At 40.0% G+C, this 11,813-nt stretch overlaps 1 long non-coding RNA gene across 1 annotated transcript; it reads right to left on the minus strand.

Moving 5' to 3' along the window:
- Positions 1–921: 921 nt before the first annotated feature.
- On the minus strand, positions 922–10,545 carry LOC136798876 (uncharacterized). The gene is made up of 4 exons (XR_010845453.1): positions 10,374–10,545; positions 10,205–10,261; positions 6,765–6,858; positions 922–1,253 (listed from the first exon to the last, which is right to left on the minus strand). It is a non-coding gene; the product is annotated as an uncharacterized lncRNA (long non-coding RNA).
- Between the last annotated feature and the right edge of the window lie 1,268 nt (positions 10,546–11,813).

Raw genomic sequence — 11,813 nt, forward strand, 5'->3', positions numbered from 1 at the left:
ACGTTAGGTAAAATACTCTTATTCAAAGATTTTCTTATAAATGACAATAACTTTTAGAGGAACGAAAAACGACCTCATTAGATGCTCTCAAAGGACCGTTTATTTTCTTTCGATTTCTAGTAAAAAAGGAATCATAGAGTCCTTAAATGAAACACAGAAAGGAACGTTTGTAACAATTTAATTGAATACCATAGCAAATATACTACAATCTCCTTTGAGACGCCTTGTACCTTTTAAAGTATTCCCATCCATAAAAATGGCAGATATACATTTTGGAAATTAAAAAAAACAGTTGATTTTGACTTGAACAAAAGGACATAATTATTATGAAACGTATANTGATGTCAGGCAGCTATATGAAATACGGCCCACCTTCGGCATTATGCTGAAGGTTATTCTTTGTATCTAGCCGCAACTATTTAATTAAAAAAGGAATTTAATATGGAACTAGACATTATGAACTTAGGACATTGTAGTAAAAATCTATAAAAAGCACATTCTTGCTCTCTATTTAATTCTGAACCCCCAGGACAGTTTTGTTAGCTTCGGCTAACAAGTGGAGGTTCTACCGAGATCCTTAATGGATCTTGGACTTTGTACTGTTCTGGGGAACCGAGAGTTACAAAAGAGAACTTAAGTTTATAAATGGAAGACTGGCACCTTCAAAGGTAGTCAGAATTTGATTGATGGGAATTTAATCAATGGAAATGTCATGAGCAAGACTATAACATGCTCCAGGGCTCCCTTGAGCAAGGACAGTACCCTGTAGCTCCCCGCGTCAGGGTCACGACGAAGTATATGAATCATAGAGAATGATACAAGAAGCAGTTTTAAAATTGGCTATGTGAAGTTAATACACAAACATATGATGCCGTCGGAAGAATATGGCAGCAGAAACAATAAATAAAATGGAAACACATATGACATATCAGAAAAGTATATTTACAAAACTATAAACAAAAATGGAAACACGCGTGACAAATCGGAGAAAAAAATAACAGTTTATTTATAAAAGTAATACAGCGCGCTGGCTGTAGATGGTTGGTAAGTCGTGCTCTGGTGTCTCGGTACCACGGATGCATGCGGTAATTGACAATACCATATCGAAACAGTTCACACGTACGTCATTTTCGATTTGCAAAGGACAGCAGATCACCTTGACGGAGAGCGATCGCTGGTGGCAAGGATATTGAAATAAATTCTTTCGGAAGGGCCCTATAATTCGAGAGTCTTTGCTTCATATTCACGTTCACCTGAATAAACATTATAAAGAAAGTTAACAGCAGAGCTATCAATACAGTATAAAAGCGGAAGCCAAGGAAAAGGTAAAATAATAGCCAGGTACAATTACGACGTACAGGCAAATATATAATATATCATGGAAACTGGGGTCAAGGAAAACCCCCAGCGAATCAGTTATGTAAAACTTGAAGGCAGCTTCAGGAGAAGCCAGTTATCGTTTCCATGGAGACAAACACAAATGAAACAATTATAATTAATGCAGAAAGAGATTTGAAAAATGTAAAGCTAAACTTCAAAGAGAATGAAGTAATAGCCCAAAACAAAGAAACAAGCAATGCAGCACAGGAGCCAAATGATAAACAAACAGATCAGCCAAATCGTACCCAAGATGAGGTAAACATAAACAATGGAGAAATTATCTCAAAGTAGATTAGATAACAAAGCAATTGTTTCTAAACAAATAGACAGATTCAAACAAACAGACGCTTTCAAACAAGCATTCAATCATACAAGAAGTGATATCTAAAAAATGAGTAAGAGGTGGTTTCGAAAAGGAAAAAGATTAACCTCTGTGCCAGACGAAGCAGATTACTCAGCAGAAGAAGAAAACGAGTCAAAAACAAGCTTATCTTCAATCGAAGAAGACGAAGAAGCTGAAAAGGAACAGTCAAACACACCGTTATCAATAGGAGAATCGTCAGCTGAAAATTCAACTTTGCTGTACACTCCTGAGTCAACAAAGACATCGTTCCAACATCCATCCTCAAAAAGGGATCACAGAAAGAAGGCTTTCCAAGTACCAATAACCATAAAACAGTTATGGACAGCAGCCAGACAGAAAACAAGTTAAATGGTCTCAAAGAAGATGAATATTATCTATTTCCAAGAGGGGACGACGGTGACAAGATTGACTCAATCCAGCAAGTTGCCGAAAGCAAACACAGTCCGAACGTTGAAAGACATGTCAATCCAATCGGTACTGGAAGTGAATCGGAAGGACTCGTGGCAGCATTCGAGAAAATGATGGCTGACCAAAGGCAGAAGCAAACGCAACCAATCGACCATCGTCCACACCTCAGCACCAGAATAGCTGATCTGCCATGCTTTGGTGACAAGAAGCTCACCATAAAACAATTCTTCAACAAATATGAGAGGTATGCTCTTTTGAATGAATGGACAGAGCTGCAAAAGGCTCTAATTTTGCCAAATTGTCTGGTGAAGAGAGCACTGACCTTCTACACAACCATTCCTCTGGAAATCCAGAAGGACTACAAACAATGTAAAGAGCGTATAACACAATTCTGTTCGCCAGAAGATATTGCGAAGCACCGTGCTATCCTATACACGCAGCGACAGGGAAGTGAAGATCTTGAAAGTTTCTTGGAGAGACTCGAGCTATCGTTTGAAGAGCTCGGAACACCTGACACCACAAAGATAGACATTCTCACCGCAAATCTTAGGCCAGAACTTGCCTACCGTCTTCAGATGAAGCAGCCAAAAACGTACAACGATGCTGTACGTTTCATTCAGCTCAAGAATGCACTTGAACGACCGAACCAGCAGGATGGCGAATTAAAGGACATGGTACGCCAGCTGTTAATGAACAATGGAAGAAGTATTTCCCATTCCAAGGTCATGGACAACAATGACTTCGATCCAGTGGCAATGACAAGACAGATCGAACAGCTAAAGAAGATCACCAAAAATGTCAAATCATCACTAAATTCAATAACGAAAGACCGCAGCAACGGCAAGACTTGCACCTTCTGCAAGAGAAATGGACATGTAGAGGCAGATGTCGCACCAAACGATACAGGAATATCACATGCCATACGTGCGGAAAAAATGGACACATTTCAAAATTTTGTCGGTCCAAGTCAAAAACCAGGAGGATACTACAAAGTGACTAGGCCTTCCAATGCTTGAAGTTTCTGTTGGAAGTTTAAACATAAATTTTTGATTGACAGTGGATCATTGGTCTCTATCATCAGTGTTAATATGATGAAAAAACTTAAAAGGAGTATTGATGGAAAATCGAAAATCACATTTGATGAGTGCATCGGGCACGACACTTCTTACGAAAGGATTCATAAACCTGGAACTTGGAATCGGACGTAACATTTTAATAAGTCACAAGTTTCTGGTCCTTGAAAACATTGCTACTGAAGCAATATTGGGCATTGATTTCTTGAGCGATCACGGCATTACGGTAAACTTCCATCAGCGCAAACTAACTATTAACGCGCGCAAGGACATACGAAGAAATAAATTTCGACATTGTTTCCCATGAAACAAACGATGAAATGTTACACATTTTACCGGGGGAAAGCAAGCAATTCCATGCAGACTTTAATGGATCCCACAAAAGCAACTTGACGACTCTTGCTAAGGAAATTAGCATAAAAGTGTTCACTTCCATGGGGAAGAATCCAGTGTCAGCCAATAACGCTATCTTTGTAATTACAAATGTTTCAGATGAAAAGATTGAATTCAAAGCCTCCGCACCAGTTGGGTATGCAGAAGAAGACAACAGTGATACCAGTTTACCACCGCACAATGAAATCAAGCCAACCTTGGTGCCAAAGTCAAGCTGCTTAACCGACGTTCAAGAGAAGCAGATCACAGACCTCGTCGAGGAATTCAGTGGCTTATTTCCAGATGCTTCGCAGCCACTTGGCTCAACAGACAGAATCGAGCACAAGATAGAATTATTGGACCCAACTCCCATCCGACAACAACCATACCGTGTTGGACCCTTCAAAAGGAAAGAGATCGAGAATCAAGTTCAGGATTTGCTGCGTAAAGGCATCATACGGGAAAGCAATTCAGAATTCAGCAGCCCAATTGTTTTGGTTGGAAAAGCCGGAGGAGGTTGGAGAATGTGTGTTGACTATCGAAAGATCAATGCAGCATCCAAGAAATTCGCTTATCCTATCCCGAACACGTCCGATATTTTAGCAGCCTTGCATGGAGTAAAGTTCTTCTCGACAATGGATCTGATGTCTGGATTTCATCAAGTGAAAATGGAAAAATCGTCCATACCGTTAACCGCCTTCAGCTGTCACGTTGGCCTTTTCGAATATGTGAGGATGCCATTTGGTTTGCAAGGAGCATCGGGTACGTTCGAGAAGCTGCTGGAGGATGTGCTGAAAAAGGTCAGAGGACGTTGCGTTCTCATATTTATTGATGATATTGTGGTTTTCAGTAAAACATTTGAGGAGCATCTTGGGCACTTGCGAGAAGTCTTCGAGCTTTTACAAAACGCAGGTTTGACAGCCAAAAGCTCCAAATGTCATTTTGGAAAAGATTCGCTGAAATTCCTTGGTCACATAGTATGCAGAGAAGGAATTTTGCCTGCGCCAACCAACCTGGTGCCATTGCAAAACAAGACGCCTCCCTCAAACAAAAAAGAGTTGCAATCCGTACTAGGACTCATCGCGTATTATCGACGATTCATCAAAGATCATTCCAAGATAACAAAGCCGATGTATGATATGTTGCGGCAAGATGTACAATTCCAATGGAGCACAGACCTTCAAGATAGGTATGAGATGCTGATCGTAACACTCCTACATCCTCCACTTTTGGCCTATCCAGACTTCACCAAGGAATTCAACCTGAACACAGACGCGTCAGGTACAGCAATCGGCCACGTGCTTACACAGATTGGCCAAGATGGAAAAGAACACCCAATTTTCTATGGTGGTAGAAAATTAAACAAAGCAGAATGCAACTACACGGTCACCGAAAAGGAATGCTTAGCAATGTTGCATGCAATCAAAACACACTATTTCGTCCTGGAAGGTAACAAATTCACTGTTCACACCGACCACCAAGCATTGGTTCACCTCTTCAATGTAAAGGACTTAACATCGAAACTGGCTAGATGGTACCTGTATCTTCAACAATTCAGCTTCCAAATCATTTACAAGCCAGGGTTGAAGAACAGAGATGCAGATGGAGTATCAAGATTACCCCAAGCAGTCAACGTGATCTTGAGAGTTACTGGAGATGCTGAAGCAGAAGATTGGTTGAAGCAATTGGAGGAGGAGGAAGAATTCAAGAATCGCGAAAGCAATGACAAATTATTCTTGGATGACAATGGTTTCCTGCACAAAATAACCAATCGAAATGGCCAAGCAGAAAGACGACTATGTATTCCAAAGAGCAATCGCGACCAGTTAATACATGAAGCTCACGCTACCCCATTTGCAGGACATCTGAATTCAGAAATCGTATACCAGAAGCTGAAAGCAGCTTACTATTGGCCAGAAATGTTGAAAGGCATAATCAAGAAGGTCAAGGAATGTGAGAAATGTGCGATCTACAAAGGAAGAAAGAAAATATCTGAATTGTACCCTCTGGAAGCTACAGCACCCTGGAGAGACATTTCCTGTGACGTCCTTGGACCTTACGTGGAAACGCACGCTGGTAACAGATACATTGTCTCATTCGTTGATCGTTTTAGTGGATGGCCCGAGTGTTTTGCAGTGCCAACTACTGAAACCCCCATAATCGCATCACTTCTGGTCAACGAAGTCATCGCAAGATTTTCAACTCCGACAACAATCTTGTCGGACTGTGGAACAAACTTTGTCAGCAACCTAATGAAAGAAGTTTGCAGATTACTCGGAATAAAGAAACTACAGACAGCACCATACTCACCGAAATCTAATGGTCAAGTCGAAAGATTCAACAAAGTGATCGCAGATTCATTATCTACGCTGATAGATACGAACCAAAGAAATTGGGATGTAAGACTTCCACTGGTGTTGTTCGCGTATCGGTCCTCCGTCAACAAAACAAGGAAAGTTTCGCCATTTGAAATTCTCTTCGGAAGGATCGCTCACCAACCAACCGAGTTACCTATTACGAGAGATGTGGAGAACCACCAAACTCCCAACCAATACCTGCATCACCTCAAGAATAAACTGGAAAATTTGCATCAGCAAGTAAAAACAAACTTAGCGGACAGCAAGGAATATTCGCGCTTGCGATCAGTAAAGAATGCCAATAGACACAGTATTGGAGATGAAGTATACATCACAATACAGAGGAGAACCAAAAACTTGTCAAGAAAGCTAGCTCCAAAATGGGAAGGTCCGTACACAGTTTTCAAAGAGAATCATCCCCTGTATCAAGTAAAAAAGAGAGGAAAAGATACTCCAGCTCGTGTTCACTACGACCGCATGAAGCCTTGGAAGAAGCTGGAGGAAGAGCAAAACACAAAGACGAGACAAACCCAAAATGGAGTAGCAAGCGACGAACTCCAAGAGTCAGAAAATGACATAGAAACAGCAAGAGAAGCCGAAATTCGACACGATCATGAGGAACAACTACCAGAAGACTACTACTTGGTGGAGAAATTGATCAAACACAAAAGGAACAAAAAGGGAACAAATTCCTGGTGAAATGGCTAAACTACGAAAAAGAAGAAAATTCTTGGGAACCTGAAGAGAATATTCCTAAAGAGATAATTGAACAATACTGGAAAAACTTTAAAACAAAATGAATTCAATTACCTTATATGGAAAACACCATCAATCGTAAATTGTTAATGATAATATGAATGACGGGATGTTGCATCTATTCACATGCATTTGAATGGCAGCCATCCTGAAATGAAAAAGAAGAGAAAATTGTACAAACGAATTCTTCATAAGAGAAACTTATGCAGAAGGCACAAACATTGAAAAAAGATTAAAACAAGAATGCAGAAGTTTTTAATCTTCATCACTTTTGGCATTGCTGTCGTGAATGCCGAAACAAACATTACAAACAAAACGACAATAAAGGACAATCACAATGAAACAGTTACGAACAATAGCACCGAAGATGTTTCACCGAAACTGAAGTTGTTCGACTGTAAACAAAGCAAAATATTAGGAGTATATGCACCTCAAACAATCGACTCCTGTGACAACCTGAACAACGACGCCACTGAAGTGAACGTGAAGGACCACAAGATATTCAAGTTCCAACCCAAAACCACTCACTTCTTCACTTACATATGCAGGGCAATCGAAGTAAAGGAAAATTGCAACGGAAAGTCAAGAGTGAAGAATGGGAACGCCAGAAACTGGAAAAGTAGCACGTATCTACCAGTGAATCCAATACAGTGCGACCAATGGATCCGGCAAGCAATCTTCGGAGATACAAACAATGTGGATATGTCTTTCCCGTATAAATTTCAAAGTTATGGCTCGACATACAGAGTGCGCACACTTATTCCTCCGGTGGTCAGGAGGAAAGACGATAAAGGTATATGGTATCCTGACACTTGTCCCGTTGGCAAGATATTGTGGCACTATTTCTACGAATTTGAAATTCAAACAGCGTACATCACGGGCAGTGACTCGAAATTACAAATGAGTTATTTTGCAAACACGAGTTGTGGAAACATGAACACTGAATCAGACTTTGGAACTGTAATAAAGCTAGAGGCCGGGAAAGAACCCAAAAACACTGGTATCAAGTATGTTCCGCCAATGCCAGCAGCTTATTGTACACCAGTATATAACAATACGGAAGACACAACAACACTTATTCTCTACTATCAGCTCAAGCATGATAATCACGATTTTCAATTGATGAAAGTATTACCTGTTCTACAAGCAGAAAACTTCATATCGATTCCTGAGCTAGGACTGGCCGGACACGTTTCAGCAGCATACGAGTGGAGAGAAGACAAACTTGCACAGAAGACGTTCTATAAAAGTGAACATTTCTCCATAAAGCACCTACTGGAACCATACATCATCCAAATTGACAATGGTTTTGTGGTGACATCGAAAGAATTGCCACCTGAAACGAAGATACATTCGCTAACTAAAGTAAGGAAATTTGCCACGAAAGCCAGCACCACTTCGACACTTCCAATAGTACAAGGACATATTGTTAATGCACTCATCAATCACAAACATCACCTTCTAGAAGAGATGCGAAGAACATGCAATCTTCAAGCTGGTCAAAACAAACTTTACCATTGGATAACTAATCATTTCCCCTCTGCAGCAAATGAATGGATCCGTAGTGGTCAAAACGTCATTGTTAAACCAATGGGAGACGCAATCATGTTGAAAGAGTGTATGGAAATCAAGGAAGCAGTCGAAATCTGGTGGTCAAGACAGTATAATAACACTTGTTACTTACATTTTCCCATCCGCAGAATCTCGAATGGGAGTGGAACTGAAGAACAGAAGGACAGTGTTAATGGCACACATTCTCAGGATTCGCCATTCTCAGAATTCTTGGTGCTCTCGACAAGGCAAGTGGTGAATGAAAGCCCAACAATCTCATGCGCGAGACGCGATGCTCTATTCGTGGTGGATAACGAACAATCCTCCTTCAGAATAAGCAGGAATGGCACAATCCGAAAGACACAATCCCTATTGAAATCTCTGGAGGATTTTCAGTCACAAGATGTCATCCAAGACATCATAGGGGATCACGAGGATATCATACTAGAAGAAAAGTTCCATCTTCCACCAGTAACCATATCCGAAATCATGTCTCGAGTCTACGGAGCCGTCAGTGAATTAGCGGAAATCACAGAAGAAGTGGCAAGGATGAAAGCAAATGAAGAAACACCCCACAAGCCAAACATCTTAACAGCTATCACGTACGGACTTGGAAACTTCCTATCAGAATCTCCCAGCCAAGTCATATCTGCCCTCGGTAAGGGATTAACAGACACTGTAAAGGCTGTGGGCGGAGCGGGAAGTGAACTAATCCATGCAGTCGGAGACGCAGGAAGCGAATTAATTGACAGTGCTGCTGAAGGCATTGCCAAAATCTTCAACAAATGGGTCATGATGGGACTCATAATCGTCGTTGGACTCATCTTACTCTTCTTGCTGTTCAAGTATAGAAGTGAGCTGCAAGCAAAAGGAGTTACTGGAAATAATGTTGAAATGTCGAACATAACTACCCCCGCAAATCACGACATCAAATCGGATTTGGTACTAATGGGAATAATCCAAGAGTATGTTCGAAAAGAAGTCGAGAGATACATATCAAGTATGCCAGGAACGAGCCAGAATACCACTGAAAGGAAGAAAAAGGAAAAACAATCAAAGCAAATTCCAAAAGATCAGCCACCAGAGCTTCCACCTCGAAGTCTGAAATCCAGAAGAGGCAACAGGCGAAAACAGGAAGAAAATTTAGCAAACCATGTTTCAGCAGTAAAGCACATCATCAATGGAAGCACCAATGACGGGATGTTGGTGATGGCAACAGCATTGTTGGGGAACATGCCAATCAAACTGGAAGCTCTAATCGATACAGGCAGCCCTATATCCTTCATCAAAAAGGAAATGTGGGACCAATGCAACGTGGAACCATTCATGATGACAGATGACACGAGAGACTTTGGTACAGTGAAGTCAATAACTGGATCCACAGTGGAGATAGTAGGGTCGACTATCCTCCCACTGGCCATAGGAAGTCAAAGTTGGCTCCATGAAGTGTATGTGTCAAGCAACGTGGAATTCAACCTAGTGCTTGGTCTAGATTTCTTGAAGAGAATCAAAGCAGTTGTGAACCTGCCGAATGAGAACATCCAGACGAAGAAAGGAATGGCACGGGTGAACCCTTCAAAGTTCAAGCATCCCAAGTTGTTCGTTAAAGGTCCATTCGTATATAACAAGTCAATCAAGAAGCTAATGATCGGACTATTATCACTATGGCTCGTAACTGTAGCAGCCATGACAATGCGAATAGCCATGACGACCACAAACGAGACTCCAACTACGACAGTCACAAAGGAGACCTCAGCTATGGCATGCAGCAATTTGAAGACCATCGATATGAATTCTACCAAGTACTCAACGGGCATCACCACAATCGGAGCAAGATCCGGAAGAGTAATTGCGTCAAACACTCAAGCAATTTCTATCATGGAAGTCAACATACCGGATATACTACAGAAAAACTTCAACTTTGGTGAAGTATTAAAAGTTACCTGGACTTCAGAACCAAACATCAGTACCAGAACATCCATCAAATGTCGTCATCGAATCTATAAAAAAGAGAATCCGTAGAGAACGACACCACGTGGCAAAGCGAACATAATAGAGCTCTAAATTTTAAAAAATTCACAAATACCGAAATATAACAAAATTTTCACTTACCGTTAGATGAAATCGCGCTTCAGTGAAATCGGCAATTCGGTGATACGCATCGAATGTCTTAACAGACTTTGGGAATGAAATCAATCATCAACCACAGCAAAGCATTACACAAACAGTAGTGTTGATTGTTTTACTCGTTTGGGTTGGTGAACAAGTTCTCCCAAAACCAACATGAAGGAATCAGTCTTCAACACGGCGAATTAACCTATCGTATACATGTCTTTCAATGATGAACTCAGACTCCCACGTTCATCTCTTTTCTTTTTACATTTTCATACATAAGTAGTATTTTATTTTATCAAGAAATAGGATTTTCAAAAAATAAACACAAAACAAACAAAAGATTGTAGCATTTTATTTTAATTAGAATTTTTCATACTTAAAAAACAAACAAAAGATTGTAGTATTTTATTTTGATTAGGATTTTTATACCAAAAAACAAACAAAAGATTGTAGCATTTTATTTTAATTAGAAAATTTTTTTATTTTTCAACGATTGCGGAGAATCGCTTCGTTTAGGAAAGGGTTGTCAGGCAGCTATATGAAATACGGCCCACCTTCGGCATTATGCTGAAGGTTATTCTTTGTATCTAGCCGCAACTATTTGATTGAAAAAAAGGAATTTTAATATGGAACTAGACATTATGAACTTAGGACATTGTAATAGAAATCTATAAAAAGCACATTAGATTGCTCTCTATTTAATTCTGAACCCCCAGGACAGTTTTGTTAGCTTCGGCTAACAATGAATTAGAAAAACACCATTCTTATATAAAAAGCGTATAATTGGGGCGGGAATTTCGGAAATAAAGTCCAATGTCGGAACAGTGCATTAGTAGAGAAAAATTATAAGCAAAAAATATTCGGTCAGAAATTCGGTATTGGAAAACAATATGCAGAATTTGCGTCAATTTCAACAGAATTCTTGAATTTCAAAGACATTTTTGGTGGCGGGAATTCGGTTCTTGTTTAGACGGGTTTGGTGAAATATCAGGAAGAAATACTGAATAGTTGGAATCCGATTCCCCCTGAAACTCTGTTTTTTCTTCATTCGAAAAATTCTATAATGCAAAAGATGTACCACTTTCACAACATGAAGACGTCAAAATGGTCAAAATAATTTACCCCCTGAAACCCTCCCCTGATTACCCCCCTTTAACTACTGTGTTCGGTTTGGTACAGTATTATGAAGCCCTACTAAGAAGACCATAGAGAAAATCGAATGGAATATTGTAGAGAGAAGTTGACGTTTTTTTGGCATTTGGCATTACATCCCGGGGAGAGACAACTGACAGTTTAATGAATTGTTTTTTATGAAATCAATCATGAATATATAATGTAATATTTTTTCAAAACGCAATAACAAAGTCCTCTGTATGAATTTTTGGATCTCGATGTCTTATTTATTATAAGTGGGTAAGATTCTTTTCCTTCATATGC

Source organism: Clytia hemisphaerica, unplaced genomic scaffold, assembly GCF_902728285.1.
Source record: "Clytia hemisphaerica strain Z4C2 unplaced genomic scaffold, Clytia hemisphaerica genome assembly, whole genome shotgun sequence".
Lineage (NCBI taxonomy): Eukaryota > Metazoa > Cnidaria > Hydrozoa > Leptothecata > Clytiidae > Clytia > Clytia hemisphaerica.